The sequence below is a fragment of the Peromyscus leucopus genome, chromosome 10 (assembly GCF_004664715.2).
Source record: "Peromyscus leucopus breed LL Stock chromosome 10, UCI_PerLeu_2.1, whole genome shotgun sequence".
NCBI lineage: Eukaryota > Metazoa > Chordata > Mammalia > Rodentia > Cricetidae > Peromyscus > Peromyscus leucopus.
The window spans coordinates 24,270,993-24,293,230 of record NC_051071.1 but is presented as its reverse complement, the minus strand read 5'-3'; positions in this window follow the sequence as shown (position 1 = coordinate 24,293,230).

The window sequence follows — 22,238 nt, the reverse complement described above, 5'->3', positions numbered from 1 at the left end:
AGCATTTCACTGGTGGGTACCACAGCAAGGGGGGTAGTTTACCTTCAGGAGAACAAAGCATTGCTATGTGCTCCAAGTGCTGAATCCTTGGATGATACACTTCCCGAAATGCACATATACAGGCCTAGCTCTCCTCCACTTTGGCAAGGTTTCTTTCCCTCTTTTCCAAATGACAAGGGTGGTTGCTACTTTGAGAGCCCAGTGCAAGCAGAAGGACATACTCATTTCATCCTCCCAACCATGGCTTTTTCTAAATAAATATCTTTGTATTCTCTCCACTAAATCTATCTGGACACTAGCAGATTACTTTCTGTTTCCCCTGGACCATTTTGAAATGTTCTCAAAGTGACTTCCTCAAAGTTTACAGTTTTCCTTCTGTTTCTATCTGCTCAGATCCCTAGAAACACCTTGGAATTATGGTTGTGTGATCATCAGACCACAGAAATCCACCCCTTGTATATTTGTTTTCATCATCCTTGTTTCTTAGGGAGAAAGCCAGCAAATAAATCAAGATATCACAGGGTTCCCTGGAGGTTCACCAGTGGTTCAACATTCTGTAAGGAATATGTTCTACTGCTTATGTATTCTAGGAGTATGGGAGGGTTCCCTGGGAACTCACTGGCCATTACCACACTGGAACATTGCCCCACTGAAAAATCCATCACTTAGGGGCATAGCCTCATCTGGGAGAATTTCCTTAGCTGTTTTTCTCATTAGTCTTGAACTTGTCAGCAGCTGCCTCAGAGAAGGCTTTAAATGTTCTCTATTTAAATTACAAGTATGCAGCAGTGATCTTCCCATTTAGTAAAAAACTTCCAATCACTGCTGACAGGATTGACTCGGCAATAAAAAATAAAGAGAAAAGGATTAGAAAATGTGATGCTGTAGAATTCAATTGCACGTATATGACATAATGCAGGAAACAGGGATTAGACTACAGACTTAACATTCTGTTCTGCAGCGGCCTTTATTTCCAAGCATAAGCTTTGGCATGCAATTAATTTTTCATTGAAAATCTTTGATTAAATATTTAGCAAATACTAACTGCCTACAGTGTCATAAGCACTCAAGATACAAACAAGAATAAGCAGAGTGACTGTTTTTGATGATTCTTTAGATTAAAATAGACTAACAAGATTTAGGCAAATGGTCTTGAAACTATGTCAAAAAACATGTGTCCAGATGTTCCTGCCAGCTGTAGTCTATTCGTGCTGATGTACCTGCTAAGATTGTATGCTTACTGTAATGGGAAGAGCTTCTGGAAGCAGGAACTAGATGGGAGCAGTTAAATCCAACAAGGGTCTGTGACAAGAGAATGAGTGTCCATCAGTATTCAGATAATTTTCTGCTGCTAGAATAATTATCTGTGATTTCATCCTATGGTTATCTGATTATTGTATATTTATACATGTAAACACACACACATATACATATTAATTATATATATCTTATTATATATGTGTTTATTTAATTCTTGTAAAACAGTATAAGAAACAGAATAAATATCTAAGCCCATAAAATAAACAATGGCTGAGAGTTAAGATTTATTTTGATCGGTAGTACTAAGTGAAAACAATGCTGTGTTTTTGACTGTACCATTCAGAGCCTATAGAAAAGAGCATTCATCCCATAGAGCTCAAGTAGAAGGGCTTTAAGAAAGAGACATATGTATTGTATAAGGGAAAGGCCACTCAGAAATGAGTAACCAGCAGCAAAATGATAGTATGACTTGCAACACCTAAGGGATGGGCATGAATGGAGCTGCTTTTGAGAACAGTGGTCAACAATATGAGTATGGTTAATAGTATGGATGCATGTTTGATCTCAAAACAGATAAGAGGCAAAGAAATGCCTTGATATTTTTTCAGCCCTTACCTGATACTCCTTGCCAGGTCTTCCCACTAGCAAAGTCAAAGCAGAAGCCAGTTGTCAAAGGAATTTGGATAAGACAGTTTGCAAGCAGCAATGTCATAGGAAAAAATAGCAAGACAGAGGAGGGAAGGAACCCAATGAGAGAGTAAATAGGGAATCACATTGTCTAGCACTTATTATTTTGCTACATAATCAATTCAACGGTGTTCAGTTAGTAAAATAGACTGCTGTTTACTCATTTAGAATTTATAATTAATACACAAGACAAAGAAAGAGCATCATCCCCTTCCTCTATTTGCAAGAATTTCCAGTATGATTCATGCCTGAAACTGTACCCTTTTCCTTTGTGAAATTCGCATCTGTTCCAGTTGATAAAATAAACATATGTGAGGGGTAGAAGTTCTGCACATCATGTTTGGTGTAAAGTTCATCCACCTTAATGGGAGAACAAGCCAGTTCAGAGAACTTTCTACTTTGGACAGAGTATTTGGAGCTGCATACTGGTCTGTGCTTTAGAGACTAGAATACCTGGATGGCAATGGTGATATAGGATTTGATGGGGAGGTGCATACTCAATATCATGTAGTGAACTATGCACATCACCTCTTTTTGTTACTAGTTACATCAGTCATAACAACCACAGACTGGATGGCTTATACAATACAACTTTTCTAGATCCATCATTAAAGAGGCTAGAATGGTTGATTCCATTTTAAGTCTTCTTCAGGCTTGAGGCCTGCTCCATCTTGCAGTATATATATACTCAATGACTTCTCTGTGGATGCCAAGGAGACAGAGGGAGCTCTCTGGTGTCTCTTTGTACGGATATTAATCATGTCATGTTAGGGCCCTGCCATATGCTATATTTTAACCATAAGAGCTCTGTAAAATCATGTCTAAACACAGTCACATGGGGGAGTTAAGGCTTTCATACTTGGAGCTTTGAGGAGTTACAAAATTTAGTTCGGAACTTTATTATTATTGCTGTTCTTAAAATTCAACATAAATATTTGCGTGTTTTTAGACATTCTCTCCCTGCTTAGAAATAATTCGGGGGGGGGGGGGTCTTGGAGATTGCTCAGCAGATAATTCCTTTTCTCTGCAAATGTAAGGACCAGAGTTTTGATTCTCAGAACCCTCTTAAAACCTGGGTGTCCATGGTAACTCACATGTGATCCCAGCATATGAGAGGCAGAGATTAGCAAGCAGACAAACCAGACTAGCCCAAAAGGAAAGACTGATATTCAGTGAGAGATCCTGCCTTAATGTATATGATGGTGGAGGAATGGCAGAAGAAGACACTAAATGTCAAATTCAGACCTACACACACATGTGTGTGTTTGTGCATAAGTACTCTTACATATGTGTATCTACACACATGTGAACACACCTGCATTCATATCACATACACATCCCTATGCTGAAAGCAGTCTGTAAAAGGAAATGATTTTTCTTTGTATTTGCATAGGATTTTATGATAATTATATATGCAGGCCTTCTCTACCACAAGGATTTATTTGCATTTTTGCTATTCATGACATCAAAGTAACTGCCTCATTAAAAACTACAAGAGAAGATTGTTGAAAGAATGATGGAAGAAGCAAATTCATGTGGAGTTGATATCAGACTTATTTTATGTGACTGTAGATAGCAATTCAACAGTGGGAAGAAGTTATGTGGATTCCAAGTTAATATTGGGAATAACTTTTTCACAATTAATGTTGCCTGAAATTGGAGTCATTTGCATGTTGTGGTAACATTACCAGTTCATTCAGTTACTTAATTCCAAACAGATTTGCTCAAATGACATGTTCCAGTCTAGAAGCGACCCAAACCAAGCTACCTGGGGGCAATGCATTTCCTCTCCATGGGCCTCTTGTATAAAGTGAGGATGTTGGCAGATGTGTCCTTTCAATTTTTTATGTTCTTCTTTTATGGCTATAACGACAATTTTTCCTTGGTGATCATCTTCTGGACTACTAGAAAGTCAAATATAAAGATGAGCACTCATTTTACTCCCTCATTAAGTAATCCCTATGTTATGTATTTCTAGATCATTTTACTCATGGTACTTTTGGTTGAAGGAACAGGTATTAACTCTTAAGCATCTTAAGAAAGAATTATAAAGACACAGTGACAATATTATGAGTATCTTATAATGAGAAATAAGAGAAATGAACCCCAAGGACATATCCGAAGTCAGTGTATTGCCTCCCCCCCCCCCAGAGGAAGCATAATATTTTACTTTCAATTTTCTGCTTACCTATATGTTGTCTATCATCACTGACTTCCAATTTTTCAGGAATGTGCTCAACCCAAAAGGGTTGTCATCTGTCCATTTGCTTGAAAAACAACAATAACAACAACAACAACAACAAAACACAGACAAATAAAAACCTCTAAAATAAATGACAGTCTGTAGATTCTGGGTTCCTTCATGCAATTGCTTGAGATGGGAAGCCTAGTTTGATTTCTGTAGCTATGATAAAACACTGAGCAAAAGCAACTTGGAGAGGCATGTCGTTTCCCATCTTATGCTTTGAGATTGCATTGTATCATTGAAGGAAGTCAGGGTAGGAACTCAAGGCAGGGACCTTGAGGCAGGAACCATGGAGGAACATTTCTTGCTGGCCAGCTCTCTGGCTCTCTCACAGACTCATAACCACTTAGCTTTTTCTTACAGCCTGGAACTACCTGCCTAAGGATGGTGCTGCTCACAGTAGTCATCAACTAATAATTAAGACAATCCTGCATAGATATGCCCACAGGCCAATTTAGTCTAAGTAATTTCTCAAGAGAGGCTTTCTTCTCAGATGACTATAGGCTGTGTCAAGTTGACAAAGCTAACTACAGCACCTGTTTTGGGGGGTACAGTATTACAGAATAGTCCCTAGTCTGTCTTACCCTGGCCTAAGAGCTTGTGGTGGAAAGTTAAGTGGTTTGTATCACAGCTTCTGGGGACAACATGCAGGTCAAAGGAGTTAATGGATAAGACACCCATGAAAGGAACTATAAATACACAAGGAATAAGACGGTAATCTGTTGTTAGGTACCACCCATGCAGCATACAGTGATAAATGACTTATTCCTGGAAGTAGAAAAGGGACCGCCCTATGTAATCATCCAAGTCAATCAGCACTTTAGGAGTACATGGAGTATTAAAGTCATAGCAGGAAAGCCGGCACTCAGGACTTGTTAGACCCAGAAAACCAAGAGATGAATGTGGCTCCCTCAACTGGACCCCATAAAGATGGTGACATCTCACAGTATGATGGCAATGGCTCTATCAGCATCTCATCTGACCACCCCATGTGTACATCCTATGACTGACCGTCTGGCAGAGAAGTCCAGACTGCCCCAGGGGGTCAACTCACCTCTTTCACTACTGTTGATACAGGCTAGTAAATTGTCTGCCCATTCTCTTTTTCATCGGGCTGGACCTGACATCCTTCCATCTGCCCATACCTGTCCCTGCCATTTCCTTTGCTTCCACAGCCTCCAGCATACTTCACTCCTGCAGCTGGACTGTGGCCCTCTGTTTCCCCTCCATGGGAGTAGTAGCTGGTTCCCTCAGCAGGTTCTCTACCTTATTCTCAGAAACTCTACTTGCATATTTATCCACTTCTCTATCTCTCTGGCCTCTGAAACCTTTTTTTTTTTTAAATAATTCATCTCTTTTGATAATCAGCACACAAGATTTTACATATCATTGTGGCATTTTTGAAAAAGTGTGTTTGGGTAGATTCTTCTGATCATCTCTTGTAACATCCACCCCAGGCTTTCCCTCTTTCATGTCCTTCATAGACTTACTGTGACTTTTTAATCATTTTTAATCCATCTGTAACACACACACACACACACACACACACACGCACGCATACACACACACTCACTTGTGTTTGTGCATTTATGTAAATATGTGAAATATACATATATTGCTAGTATATACTTATATATTACTGAAATCTATTTTTTATATATAGGGTACAGAATTATATATTATGTATTTTTCCTATATGCTGTATGATGTGTGATCTGAGAATTAATATCACAATTAAGATCAGAATAAATAACCTGCGATCTCCTTGGCTGGCACTATCAAGGAAATCTGGTAATTGTTGTCACTGAAACTGTTGTACTTTACAAACTTACTTCTATTCAATAAATTCTGAGTCTGTGTTCCTGGCATAGAGTACTCTCCACAACTCTGCAGCTGACAGAGGGCCCTTCAATGTTCAGGGCTAGGCACTCCCCTGCTGCCTGATAGGCAAATCTTGACATGTCTAACACCTAAGTTCTACCTGTTCATTCTTTTCCCACAGAGGGTTAGGGGGCAGACTAATTTCTAGTGAGCTTCTGTAGACATTCTTTTTACTTTGTTTATTATAGCATAATTTACATACAGTTGATGCACAACTGTTTTTCAAGTTTAAACAAAAGCTCACATTTTTATAAACTTTTACAGTCAAGATATAAACGTTCCAGTCTCCAAAATTCCAACGAGCCCATGTGTTGCTTTTCCTCAATCCTCCCTGACCTCAGGCCCTGGAAGTCAATGGCCTGTCTCTAGTACCCATAGTCCCATCTGTTGCAGAATGTTACACACATGGAATCAGTATTGTGTGTGCTCGGAACTCAGCATCTTTTCCTGGGTGTGATGGGCTTGGCCCCATCCTTGGTGCCTGTGTCAATGGGTAGTTGCCTCTGATGTGTATTGTCTCCTACTGTACCCATATACCACGGTTGCCCATTTGATAGGGAGAAAATGCTTGGTGTTTGCTAACTTTTGTCTGCCCATTAATACTATTTATAAGTTTTTATGTGAATACCTATTTCCTTTTAATGTGATTTTAAAAACTGAGGAATGAGAGTTTTTTTTTTTTAAGAACATACAGCATTGTTTGTTTCACAATGAATTGCTTGTATGTTTTGTGAAGGGCTTGCACCATTTTACACTCCATCAACAAGGGTGGGGTTTCTGCGACTTCACATTCTTTCCTTGTTGTTAGTTATTTTAGCAATTTTTATAGAGATATAATACCCATAACACAATAATACCTCATTGTGCTTAACTTTTACTTCTTGCAGGACTAATAGTGATGAATTTTCTTAAGTGTGTGTTTTCTGATTTGTATGCTGTATATTTTCTTTCATAAATTATGTGAATCCTTTAAGAAATTTCATTTGTCTGGTACTTTCGTACTTTTGGGTTATCAAAATGATTTTTATATATTTTATGGACATGTCCACAAATCACATGCTTCACCGGTTTTATCATTTACAGTTATTTCTTGTGTAAAGTTTGTAGCTTTCTTTTTTCATTTAAAATTTTTTTTTGAGGTTGTAATATAATTGTATCAGTTCCCCTTCCCTTTCCTTCCTCCAGATCTTCCTATATTCTCTTCCTATGTACTCCTCCTTGCTCTTTTTCAAGTTTGTGGCCTCTTTTTTCATTTATACACATCATTTTTAAAATCAACTTTAATTTTAATTTTAGACTTAGAGGAATATTTTAGAATAACAACAAAGTCTTTTCATGTATTTCTCACTTTGTTTCCTCCACTGTTGCTTCCTTTCATAGTTTTTTTTCCTATTGGTTGATTAATGCCATGACTAAAAGCAACATGGGGATGAAAGAATTTATTTCACCTTTCAGCTTGTAGTCCACTATGAAGGAAGTTGAACCAGAAACCTTGGGTCATGAACGGAAGTGGAGACCATGAAGAAATGTATTTTATTGGCTTGGCTCCCTATGGTTTGCTCAGTTTCTCTCTTATATAACCCAAGACCACCTGTCCAAGGGTGACTTAAATTGGTATCTTTGTGGTTAGGAAACATCATTCACATGGTTTGAATCCTTTCAAATTAATCCAGAGATTTTGATAACCCCGGATATTTTCCACTTTGAAAAACATTTGCATACGTTAAAAAGGTTTTCTTTGACTGTTTGAAGGAGAAATATCTAGAAACTAGATATTTCTAGTTTCTAGATACTAAAGAAACACCACAAGAACACAGCCCACAGAATCAACTGACTGGGACTCATGGGGGCCTTATAGAGATCAGGGAACCTGCAGGAATCTGACCTAGGTCCTCTGCAAGTATGCTATGACTGAGTATCTTGGTGTTCTTGTGGGATCCCTAACAGTGGGAGTGGGGGCTGCCTCTGACTCTTTTGCCTGCTGTGGGACCCTGTTCATATGACTGGGTTGCCTTGTCCAGCCTTGATGTGATGGTATGTGCCTGGTCTTATTGTAGTTTTTTTATGCTGCATTTGGTTGATGTCTCTGGGAGGCATGCTCTTGTCTGAGCAGAGGCAGAGGTGAAGTGGGGATGTGCCTGGGGGAGAGGGGAGGGAGGGAGAGAGAGGTTGCGGGAAGGGGAGGGAGGGGAAAGTGCAGTCAGAGTGTAATATAAGAGAGGCTAATAAAGTTTTTTAAGAATTAAGAAACTAGATATTATTTCCTTCAACATTTTCCTTCTTCCATTTTTTTCAATGATTTTTGATCCCTTACATATAGTCCAGTTGAAGTTCACCACGTGGCTCAAGAGTACTCACACTGACCTTGCTGTCTTGTTCCTCATGTCCTGGAGGCTGTGTTTTCGCTTTTATAAGCCACTCCTCTGTTGTGTTGAACTTTTTGCTTGGGTCCAGTTACCTTTCACCTTCTACATGAAAGGTTTCATTTCTAGGAATTTGACTTTGGATTTATATTTTCTTATAATTATGCTAGACTGTACTTTTAACTATGTAAAATAAAATTATAAAGACATCATACAATCATATTTGTATATTAATTTCTGGACTATCTATTTCTGAGTTAATTTTGAGAGGTTAATTTTTCTTCTTACATTCTGTTTGTGTCTGAAAATGCCCAATGAATGTTCAATGTTGTGATAATTACCTTCTTGGGCTGGGGATCTCCTTTGGTTTTGAAATAATTCCTGAGTTTCATTTAGTTGAAGAACTTTGAAGAAGGCTCTTGTTTCTGAGGCTTGGCTGAAAGGTTTGCTAGACTGGACAAAACTAGTATTTCGTGTAGGCCTTAGTTTCCCTATTTTTTTGAGGCTGAATCCTTAGATTTCCTATTTACCACACTTTTTGCATGTTATAGTATTTCCACTTGTGTGATAGGTAGAGCCAATGCTATTTCTGAAGCTTATCCGCCAGCTGCTTTATAGGGTCACAGCACTGCGTGCATCCTCCTGACTGCGCCAGGCAGTGCCCTGCTCAGCATTGAAGGACACCTGCAGGTCCGCAGCACACTCCCAGTGCGGCCACCTCCCAAAGTGCTCTGTCCCAGAGTTGCTGTTTCATTCTCCACTACCTCCTGGCTCCAGGGCAGCCATCAGTCTCTGTCTTCTTCACTCCTCTCTGTGCTGTGACCCAGAATTTCTCTACAGGCAGGAAGCAAGAGTGGTTATGGGCTCTTACTTAGCATTTGATTTTTCCAATCACAGGCATTTCCAGGATCTGAAAACACCATCTCATACATTATTCTATCGTTTAGCTGTTAAGGAAAGGGGATCTGGTTCTAACAAAAGTCCCCATCTATCTATATTTATTTTATTAAAAAAACAGATAACACAAGGACTTTCCACAAACAAGTTATGCTGCATCACATACTATTCATAGGCCATCTTGGAAACAGATGTGACCATATAAAAAGAACAGGCCAGTATTTGAATCATACTAAAATTAGAATCAAGGGGTACACTCAAATAACTAACACTGAGTTTGACTTGGCCTAGGGTTTGTGACATTTGGGGAGGGAAATAGACCAGTGGCAATTCTGTTCATCTTCTTTTGAATTTCACTTGTGTTTCTGAATCAATAATCATCCAGAACCAGTAACCATGCAGTTGTAGAAGTGACTTCCAAGGTACAATATGACTTCCTTGAATATTTTAGGAAATTCAATATAAGTTACTTTGAACACTGAATTGTCTATGTTTCTTAGTCAAGGTGAATCATTCTGTGTCAGGAATTTCAGCTCATAGGTGGAATGCAGATATAATACACTTTTATCAATTTAAAATTGACATGAAAACACAGTATGCAGGTATTTGTGAGGCATATGTCCAGGCTAAAAAGAGTTAAACTAATTTGTAGCAAGTTTTTCAGAAGAGTGTTGTACAGGTAAATTTTCACCATATCCTCATCTTTGTACTGCTTTCAAATAATGAAGCAATTCAAATTGTTTTCCATGCATATGGATTAGAACATCCAATTAGACTTCAATTATGTACTCGACTGCATTTAAGAAACCCCCAGTTTCTACTGTGATAACATCAGCTCCTTTTTCTTTATAATTTTAGCAACTCTTTTAAAGATTTTATTTTGAATTATCTGTATGTCTATCTGAATGTAGCTATTTGCAGTACCCACAGAGGCCAGAAGAGGGCACAGGATCCCTTGGAACTAGAATTATAGGCAGCTGTGTGCTAGGAAAAAAACTTGGTCCTCTTCAATAGCCACAAGTGCTCTTAGGCACCGAACCATCCTGACAGCCACAACCTTTATCAACTTAAAAATACTGTATTTAACAATATTATAATATCTCGTGAACTAAGGTAGGAAGATTTCATGTGGCTTCAAGTTAAAGATGTGTAACAGAGCTCAAATATGACACCATGGTCTCTGGTCTCATCCATGAGTAGTGCCATATGCAGAGGACTACAAGGAACACCTCTGTGTGCTCATGGTCTGATGAACAAGAGAGGACACTTGTCATAGGCCTGAGTAGAAGATGTGGGAAAGCACAGGGCCAAAACACTGTGTTCAGATGGAACTAGGAGAAAGTCTACAGAGTACCCTCCAATTCACTCACTTCTTCAATCATTCAGTAATATTTGTGATATGATAATATGTACTAGATAAAGAGACAGGAACGATAGGGAAACAATGCTGAAAATATCAGATGTGAATCTGACCTTCACAGACCAGCTGAAGGGATTAAAACCAGCCCTATTTTACCAGTCAGAATAAAGACACTTTCTTTGTAAACATCCTCTGTGCTGGACATTTTCACTGAACTCATTTTCTCTGCTCCACAGCTCTGCCCAGAAGTTAACAGGCCCATTTTACAGATGAAACAATACAGAATGAACACAAAGTTACTAAAGAAATAGTGAGCTTGCACTTCAAACCAAGATCAAATTGATTCTAAAACGATTCTTTCTCTCCATTACGATGGACAATTTTATCCTTTTAAGATTTATCTCCTAAATTATTACTTCTGATATGCTTGTCAAGAAAACAAATAAAGGTAAAATTCCTCCTAGTTTCTGCCCCATGTCTCTCTATAAAGCACTTCCTGTGTGGCCTCACTCAAATGTGGCCATTTGGACACAGCCCTTGAATATCCATTCTTCAACCCATTAATAACCTGGTCATCTCTGATAACCTGGAACCCAGCAATCATCTTATCAGGTCTAGTGGGCCTCCTTGGACACTCCAGCACATTTGCATCTCTGATCCTTTGTTCTCTCTCTGCCCTGAGGATTCTTTCTCTAGACATCCTCTCAGCTCCCAAAGATTTTCATGAACGTGCAACTGCCTCAGAGAATGCTTTCTTGACCATATGGCATGAAAATGTAGTCATTTCACTTCAGACATATTCAGCACCCTTTCTGGCCTCATTTTTCCATGGAGTTTATAGCTTGTATTATACTAATATTTTATGTATCTAAAATGCTTTCTTTATTTGGTTCAGTTTGTCCTATTCAGGTAGGAGTTAAATTGCATGAGGGCACGTGCTTTGTTTGGTGGTGAAATCTCTGCTTTCAGATAGCGCACTCTGGTTAATAGAACATTACCACAGCTAGGGGCTGAAACTGGCAAGCATTTGTTCTCATGGGGTTCGGGGAGACAGACCCTGAAATGAAGGTGTGGGAAAAACATGCTCTTTGAGAGGGCGCTTTAGTAATGACCTTCTTTCCTTCCTCCCAGAAATCCTGCTGTTCCTTGGCCTGCAACTGCATCGTGCCCACCTCTGCCACTGTCGTTTTCTGTTTGTGTATTCTTCCCATGTATCAGTCATCGGTTGAGGACCCACAGGAACCACAAATGTCCTACTGTTAGCTAATTACAACTATGACGACCATTTTCAATTAAGACAAAATTTGATGTTCTATCCTGCTATAAATCTTGGAGAGACATTTATTCACATCACTGTCACTTGCAGGCTGAGTAAGTGCTGGCTGAGCAATAGACTGTATGAATGCCCTGCAATAATATGCCGCAGGCTCTTTTCAGACATCTTTCACTGTCTATGGAAGCTTTTACCTTCAGCTGTTCCTTGAAGAAGTGGCCCAGTTTATCCATATATGCTGTATGCCTTTGGATCTGGGCATGACTGTTTAGTTTGCTGTAGCTAAGGCAATTTGACAAACTCAATGCAGAGGCCTGGAAGCTCTGGTGAATTTTGGTTCCCTTCCCATCCAGGAGCCATGAGTTCCCCCATGTCAACATATCTGTGAAGAGTAAGTTCATGTGGACCTTCTTATCTTACTGGGTATGCCTTGAGACCATCTGAAAATAGAAAATAGCTACCTTTCCAGGTAAGCCCAACGACCATCTAACTTATCCTCACTAACTGACCAAGCTGTAGCACATATTTAAATGATATATACACCTTTTTTTCAAACATAAAACATTTGTCTTATTTTATTTTGTGGGTGCGTGTGTATTTTGGCTATATGCATGTCTGTGCACCATATGTGTGTCTGGTGCCTATGGAGGCCAGAAAAGGACATCTAACCCCCTGGAACTGAAGTTATTGGTGGTTGTGAGCCATTATGTGGGTACTGAGAATCAAACCCAGTTCCTCTGAAGGAGCAGCCAGTGACCTTAGATACTGAGCCACCTCTCCAGACTATGGCTGATATTTCAACTAGCTGGTTGAACCTTGACTGCTGTGGATATTGCTCTGTATGCTGTGAATGTGTTGCTCTGCTTGGTTGATGAATAAAACAGTGATTGGCCAGTAGCCAGGCAGGAAGTATAGATGGGATAAACAGACAAGGAGAATTCTGGGAAGAGGAAGGCTGAGTCAGGAGATGCCAGCCTGTTGTCCAGGGAGCAGCATGTAATAACATACATGTAAAGCCACAGAACACATGGCAACATATAGATTAACAAAAAGGAGCTGAGTTTAAATGTAAGAGCTAGTCATGATAGGCCTGAGCTAATGGCCGAGCAGTTTTAATTAATATAAGCTTCTGAGTGATTATTTTTAAGTGGCTGCGGGGTCCGTGGGTCAGGGCAGGACCAGAGAAACTCCAGTTACACTTGACTTCTTCCATAATTGTCTATTCTGCTTTATTAAGACTTTACAAACAAATGTGAATTTATCTCTGTCTACATCATATCTATGTATGTCAATATCCTTCTGATTTAACAGTTTTTTTGAATTTTATTGAAGATGTCCAAGTATAGACATCTAATTAAAGTATGTGATCCATCTAAAGTTTAGTTATTCTGATTCTTAAGCACATTAAACAACAAAGGATTTTTTTCAGGATTGTTAGCTTGATTTTTTTTTATGTTGAATAATTTTGTAATGAACTCAATTGATATCCAAAAGAATTGAGGAATAAAAGAAAGAGGTGGTACCTCTGTCATGAGGTCACCTGTAATTCTGTTTAGATGTGAGCACTTGTTTGGGTGAGGAACAAAAGACAGACCTGTGATTATTTCTCTAATGATCTCAAATATAGTTGTAGTTTATAAACATTGCATTATATAATTAATAGGAAATATGTGTCAAATTTTTTAATATATGATTCTCAATTTGATTATGAGGCTATAAAACTTCTCCAAAGCATGAAGAAATCCCAACAGATAAAAACTGTCTGCTAAAGGCAAAAATAATTGATAAAATTAGTAACATTAGCAAATATGTCAGGTCATCATGACCAAGGTGTCCGTAGATCGTGTATGATGGTTTGGACATTTTTCCCCCTGAAATTCTTATAGAGTCAAAGCCATAATGCCTCACTGAAACACTGGCCTGCTTAACTCTCACTGGTGTTTTCTTGATGGTCTGTACATCATCTGGGTCAAATTGCTAAAATCACACACACAAATACACACCCACACACACACACCCACACACACACCTGTGCATTAACACATAGGAAACTTTTCTCAGACAGAGAAGTTAAATGGTAGACTCTGGAGAAGGGTCCATACTTCCTGAGTGGGTTAGAATTCCACAAAGGTTCATGCCAACGCCAAAGCAGCTCCTGAGACCCATGAACTTAAAGAGGTATAGTGAAGGCCTTGCAAAGTACCAACTTAACTTTGCTCCCCGGATTTCAAATAGAGGGCCTTGAGAACCAGCTGCCAGTGAATATGGGATGCTGGAGCATCTCTTTGCTGTATTTTGCTCCATTTCTCTGCACTTGCTCAATTTTGAATCATTCTGTGACAGGTGTCAGTATGCTTGTGTGTACATGTACAAACTTTCAGCAGAATGCTATTTTTTCTCTGCACAATAAGATCACTAGGAAGTTCTCTTTCTGCCAATTTTGTTCATTCTTTTGTGAGAGAGCAGCAGGAGAGAACTTTGCAGGATGTTTGTTTAACACTGTGTTTCATCAGCTTAGTTCTGTTGAATGCTTGTAGCCACCTGCAGCAGACACCCTTGCCAGGCTGAGAAGTGAATGAACGCCTTCTGACTTAATCCCATCTGTCTGGAAAGACAAATACTTTTCTGAGGTTTTGTCAGGGGAAGGTATTGAGGCTGATCTTCAGACTTAGACTTTCTATTAAATGTAGTTGAAATATGTATGGCAAACAGACAGCTAGATGCTTTTTATTACCTGCTGCTTCCTTATATTTCCTCCCCCAATTAAAAAATTTGAAGAATCAGATATTAATACAACTCTTGCCAAAATGTTAAGATGGGTAGATCACATTTTGCTGAAAAACATCATAGTGCATTTTCCCTTGTCCTGAAATTAGAATAGTGTTTGACAGCTGTCTGTTCATGCTACCAGAAGCCATTATGTCTTGCATGACTACTGGACCCCTTTTGTTCTTCAGTTGTTTTGGGTTTTGGGAATAATATGCATATCGGTAAGCAGGTATCACTGTCAATCACTGTCTCCCACTTTTATGCTTTCTGAGTGCCAGTGAGCCACACAAAGATACTTGTCCTGACTTGAATGTCTATGAAATTTACTGGGAGGTTGTTATATAATGAATACATTTTATTGAGGTCTATAAAATATCACTACATATATGTTACAACAATGATGTTTTAAAATTTGTTTTTATGTTAACTTTTTATTGATTTAAAACTATGTGTATAAGTGTTTTGCCTGAATGTCTGTGTACCATGTGGATTCCTGATGCACATAGATGTTAGAAGTTGGCATTGAACCCCCCCCCCCCGGAACTGGAGCTATTGAGGATTATGACCCACCATATGGATGCTGGGAACAAAATCCAGGTCCTCTGCAATAGTTTCAAATGCGCTTAACCACTAAGCCATCTCTGCAGCTCCTAACCATTCATCATACGTTCAGCTCAAAAACAAAACAAAACAAAACACTAACAATAAGTCACCATATTTGTGCAGCATCCTGAAAAATTATGGAGGCACTTGGGTATAGCTCAGTGTTATAGAGTTGCCTAGCATGTATGCCCTGGGTTTAATCCCAGTACCATACACTGAATGAATGAATGCACAGATGAATGAATGAATGAATGAATGAATGAATGAATGAAACCATACAGAAATTTCCTGGGAACAAATGCTATTCAAAGCATTTGACTTTGATGGATTTTGTTGTTTTTATTTTATAGACAGAGATATTATACGTGACATAGTTTTAGGCTAGCTGTGTTCTGATTTAGATATGCTGAGATCCGCTGAATGTCTGCCTTCATCAGATTCGAAATGCTTCCAAACTGTGAAATATTCCGCAGAAGGGTCATCCAATTCGCTCCATAAAACTCCATCCCATTTGGTGAGGAGAAAGACAGGAAGAGTGCTGCATTAGAGGCTGTCAGTCTCACTCTGAGGCCTGACACCGACGCAGAAGCTTCTCAAGGGAGAACCCAGTTTGCTTAGAATACATTCATCCAGGATGGAAGGGTGAGTGGAGATGAACACCTTCTTGACTGGACTGGAGCCTGCTTAGCCACATCACAAACATAAACATCCTTGCATCCTAATAACCCATTTGCCTTTTTGAAGAGTGACACAACGTAGATGTTTCATTCATCTACTTTCAAGTGTGCTGTCTGATACATCATAGGTAGTTGATGTAAGTCAGTGCATTTTTTTGAATAGAAGTTAGTCATGAACCTGTAGCCTCCCAGCTTGAGAACCAGGCATCTGCTGAGCTAGATAGTCAGCTTATTCCATGTCCTCTTTTCCTTTCTTCTTACTTGTTTTTATTCTCAATAGAAGCATAGTTTTCATTACATAGAGGGAGCTGTGATCTAATACTAGTTTACAAGTTAATAGCCACAAATTTTGAACTCTTTTTTATTGAGACAAATAAATATCAATAAACTAGTTCTAAGGAGTCTGGAGCTAATACCCCAGAATCCTTGGACAATTAAAAATGGGAAAAAAATTGTTTAAAACATTACTGTAAATTATATATATTTGCTCTATTATTATTATTCTGCTTCCCTAGAGGAAGCATCATATTCACACAGTCAGGGTATGTAAAATTACTTAAAGAAACAGAGGACTATAATGTAGCATGAATTCTAATTGGTCTTATAATAAAAACCCAGAGTCAGCTATCAAGGTAAATTCTGAAAGACCAGAGAAGTAAATGAACTAGTCACAGTCTCCTCTTACCTCTCCAACTCCTTAGTCTGAAAAAGCAACCAAGCTCCTGTTTCTGCCTGCCTTATTTTTCTCTGTCCACCCAGCCACATCACTTCCTGTCTATCTGTACAGACCTCCTGACCCCTATGGTTAACTAATGTCTAGCTTTACCCTCTATCTTCAGGCAAGCTTTATTTGTTAGAGCAAAAACAAAATATCACCACATTTCTCACTTTTTATCTAATATAAGCAAAGAAGGTTATAACTAATATAAGAAAAACTATATACAATAAGTAAAATAACTATATACAATGTATACAATCAAGAATTACATTAACAATGTCCAGTCCATTACCATTTGACAAATTCAGAGAAAACACTCCATTCTCTTGCCTATTTTGGCAAGTCCTAAAGGTTGCACCTAATTTACTTTCTATTCTAACTTGCATTACCAAAACTATCTTTTTATGTCCCTCAACCTTGTATACTTTGCACCCCTTTAGTGAATTTCCTTTCTGAATCTGGTAACAAGGGAAAATATAACTATAAGGTCTTCAACTCCATCAGAGACATGAGAAGGAAATAATATTACCCGAGTAAGCAGGAAGTGCAAGCAAATGACTTCCAAAAAATGTGAGAAATGACAGAAATGCCTCGATAGTCACCCAAGGTTCCTCTGCAATGTTGGGGCTTCCATCTTCAGCCTAGAGGCCTAGAATATCTGACCGACTTTTCGGTAAAGCAGGATGTTCTGAAGGCTGTCTTACTATGTCTTGGCAAAGTTCAGCTATCACTTTCTTTTGTGTCCTGCTTGTCCAATTTGGACAGCATACTGTCAGCAGTTGAGTCAAGAGCATTTTCTTGCCTGGTGGCTTACTTTTGCCACAAGTAAAGTAAACTCCATGTGGATATTCTTTAATGCCCATTATGTTCTCTGAAGAAGATTGCTACTGCCAGGAGCAAACATGTCTCATTGTAAAAAAACAAACGAACAAAAAAAATAACTTATGTTATTAAAAATATCTTAAATGCCATATTCTGTAGATCTCTGAAGTGTTTGAAGACAACTTGTCTATCAAGATATATCTGTTTGACCTTCAAAGCATATCTAATATGATTACAAATTCAATTGTAGTAGGTAACTAATTACTACCCTGCATTTCTTTATTATTCTAAATAGTTGATAATAATAACTTTAAAGGACTGAAAATTTATATTATAGGTATAATGTCTTAAACAAGAGTAAATTGTATGTACTGTGTGTTCTAACAAAACTAAACTCAAATTTGTATCAATATGCTAAGATCCATATCAACATAAAATATTTAAAATTAGTAGTTGTTTTTTAAAAGTAGATTCAATAATCTGCCTTTTTATCCTGTTATATCTATTTTTTCTTTTCAGAGTAGATTCAATAATCTATCCTTTTATCCTATCATTTCTATATTCACTTTTTTCTTTTTTTATCCAAAATAAGACCACTGAATCTAATATCCTTTGTTCAGCTTTTTTTTTTTTTACTATTACCAATAACAACTTGTACTCAACCACCATAAACAATGACAAATATCCATAACCCAGTAAAAGACCAAAATCCATACTGATGTAAAATATTTAAAACTAGTAGTTGCTTTTCCAGTTTAGAAAAATTTAGAAAGTAGATTCAATAGTATACCTTTTATGCTATCATTTCTATAACATACATATATGTACATATACGGTATAATGAAAATAACCTCAAATTTATATCAATACACAAAAATCCAAGCTAATGTAAAATATTTAAACTAATAGTTGCTTTTTAAAAGTATATTCAATAATCTAATAATCTACCTTTTATCCTATTTTTATATTCCCCCTTTAACTGTTTAGAACAAGATCCCGGAATCTAATCTCCTTTGTTCAGTTTTTTCTTGACCATTACCAATAAGAACTTATAACTACTCCCTCCTAAATAATGACAAATATCCATAACCCACTAAATGACCAAAAACCACCCATCCCACCTCTTGGAAATGTGGGCATCAGGTTCTTAAAATCATGTCCTGCTGTCTGGGGGCAACAGCATCTTTACTGGATCCTGAAAAGAAAAATTTGGTTTAATTGTCAAGTCCTGGAAGAGCTAGCTGTATCACATATTGTCCAGTCTCTGCATGATGGGAAAGTGCAGGGCTTGTCTCAAATCCTGGCTAGAGTACTCTGTGAGGCTGGATCATCTCAGCCAGCCACCTTGAAATTTTCCTAAGCAGTTCTTAGTCCAAAGTCGATCTTTAGTTGGTATTTTTCAGCTTAGTGGTGTTATCATAGTCCTGGTGGAATTGTTGTTGTAGGACCCCATTCTCCTTTTGGAGACTTTATAGGTTGCTGTTAGGCAAGGTCATGGTTCACTGCAGAAAACTTAAACATTTAAAATGTCATATGCAATAGATCTTAAAGATGTTAAAAGTTATGTACATTCAGAATACAAAAACTTAATTCCTAGTTACCTGATATAGACTCAAATCTGAAATCATGTACAGGAAGCTAGATGAAGTCTTTTTCTAGAATCAGTTAGTACTCTATATGACCATTAATATCATGATAAAAAGTTTAAAATATAAATATATATTGATCTTATAAATTTTAAGATAATATTCATACCTTAAGAAAAGTTTTAAAGCATCAAAATAAAACCAAAGAATCATGAGATTAGTAGCAATACAATAGTCACTAAATTTGGTTTTCCTTCTTCCTATATTAGGTGGCTCTTCTGACATGAGACAGAGGTTTTGGATTTTACTTTAATAAAAGTCCTTAGGTTTAGAGAAGGAGAAAGCCAAACTCCAACTCCAAAGTCAGCTTTAATTTTCAATTGGACTGGGACTAAAAAAAGACCATTTGCATTATATGTCTGCATAGAACAACAGAGACAAACATTTGGGAAGATTTATGAAATATTATCCTGTTGGATGTATGATATACCAATAGGCCAACTTACTCCTTTTCTTGGGACATTTTTTTCTAAATGATTTGTCCTTTTTCTTCAGATGTCTCATTTGTTCAGTGGTCTTCAGCTTCCTTAGCTGGATGCCTTCATTTTCCTGAAAAGACAAAAACAAAATACTTCCCCAACCCTAACTTTGGGGAGGCTCCCTTATGGCAAGTTATATCTGATCAAATGAAAAGCATTTGTTGGTTTTATAAGTTAGTTAAGATTGAACGGCCATGCTGTTTGATCAACTATCACCTCTTCTAATCAAGTGGTCTCTTTTGTTCAAATCTAACCATTATACATTTTGATTTATGGTTTCCCCTGAAATTTTTGTTGTATCATCCAGAACAGTGTTGTTTTTTACAATAGGCATTAAGTCCTTTAATTGCTCTGGGGAGGAGTTTCCCCCATGTTGACCTGGAATGATATGGGGGCTTGCAAGTGAAAGAGGCCCTCCAAGGCATTTCCCTGACAGCAAAGGGTTATGCTTTCTGTCCCGTGTTGATCTGCATTCATTGGTCCAATATCTGCCTTTGCCACACCTTTTGCATACTAACAGAGGGAGGGACCTTTTGTCTGGATTATTCCTAGAAAAAAACATTGTTTCTAGGAACACCTTGTCTACAATCCCTTTTTAGGTGATCTTGTTTGCCACAATTGAAATACCTGACATTTTGATTTTTCTTCAAACTTCTGGGAATCATCTCTTCTATCCAAGCATCATCATGGTTATGAGATTCAATATTGACTGTATCTTAGATCCATTTTGCTAATGGTTATGATCTTGCCTTTAATGGACTAAATACCTTTTTGCACTGTGCATTAGCATTTTCAAAAGGCAAAGATTTAATTATTTGTCTAGCCTCTGAATTTGGTATCATTCTATTTACAGCTGAAGTCAATCTTTGTAAGAAATCAGTAAAGATTTCTTTTGAGCTCTATACAACTTTAGTAAATGACTCAGTTTTCTTTCCTACTTCTTAAATTCTGTCCCAAGCATTCAAGGCTGCTGCCAATATAAACTGTGGTGTGGTCATCATATAGAGATTGCCTTTGTACATTAGCATAATCTCCCTTTCCAAGAAGTTGGTCTTGGGAGAGTTCCATACCTCAAGCTCTACTTCATTGTTCAATGTTCTTAGCCTCATCTTTCTACCAGATCCTCCACTGTAATTAAGGACCAGGCTCCAAGACTGCTCTAACCAAGTCTCTCCAGTCTTGAGGAATAATTCTATTACAAGTGGACCACGAGTTTAACATCTGCAACACAAAAGGTGGCTGCATGCCATATGAGACTATCACTTCCTTAAATCTCCATAAAACTAACATTTCCATAGGAGTCCATTCAGCTCTTTCACAGCCTTGGTGATATCTGTCATTTGGCAATTCCTGTAAGGTTGTTTGAAAACCTTAGACTGTTCCTCTCTAACCTTATAATGAAAAAACTGAAATTGATTCTCCTTTAAATTCATCTATCTGGATCTAAATATCTCTATGATCTATTTTAATAAGTTTTTTTCTAATTTATATCTTATCATTCATATTAATCAATATTTTAGTGATAAAACAAAAATGATAAAACCGATGAAGTTTATAATTAACATTAAATAAATTCCATCTAAATTAACTATCTTCTCTTAATTATTCCATTTTCAAATCATCTAGTGTATTATCATACAGAGGTCTAACTCCATTGTAATAATGTTTCCCATTTTTTTTTAATGTGGGAAGAACTCTCTTTTAACTAACTGCCCCCTTTATGAATTCCCAGTTGTTTCACCAAATCAGCCAATGATGACGATTCAGATGACAGTGAAGTATGAAGCTGACTGCTACTGCTTAGAACAGTAGAAGCCCTAGTGGGTTTCAAGGCAGCTCCCTAGTTTAGCAGCAGCCCAAAGATGGGGTCCAGGGAAAGCCCACAACCCACTGGGAGAATGGAAGCTAAGGAGCCAGCCCCTATCAAAAGAGACCTTGAAGCCTGGCATGGTGAGGCATGCCTGTAATCCCCGCATTTGACAAGGGCAGGCTAGCCTGGGCTATGTACTAAGATTTTGTCAACAAATAAACAAGCACCACCACCACCACCCTGGAACACACTGTACTGGTCAACGAATTTGACCAAAGTAATTCATTTGGCTGGTGATTGTGGGATGTGGAGTGAAGGATCAGAGAAAGAGGCAAAGGGTGCTTGCCACTTAGGCCCATTGTGCAGACTCTGATGAGCTGTGTTGAGCTGTGTCATGGAAGGGAAGGAGGGTAGAGATTTTGTATTCACCCTCATGCTTTACTGGTCTACATGGAAGATGAGGGTTTACCTCTATTCTATGCTGTAGTTTTTTTTTCTTTAACTCTTTTCTCTTTAGGGGCCCACCACCCAGCTCCCAAATAAATACACAGAGACTTGTTATTTCTTATAAATGCCTGGCCTTACCTTGACTTATTTCTAGCCAGTTTTTCTTAAATTATCCCATATACCTTTTGCCTTTAGGCTTTTTTAAACCTTTCTTTATTCTATATACCTTTCCATACTTCTTACTTCATAGCTGGCTGTGTGGCTATGTGGCTGTGTGGCTGTGTGACTGGCCCCTGGTATC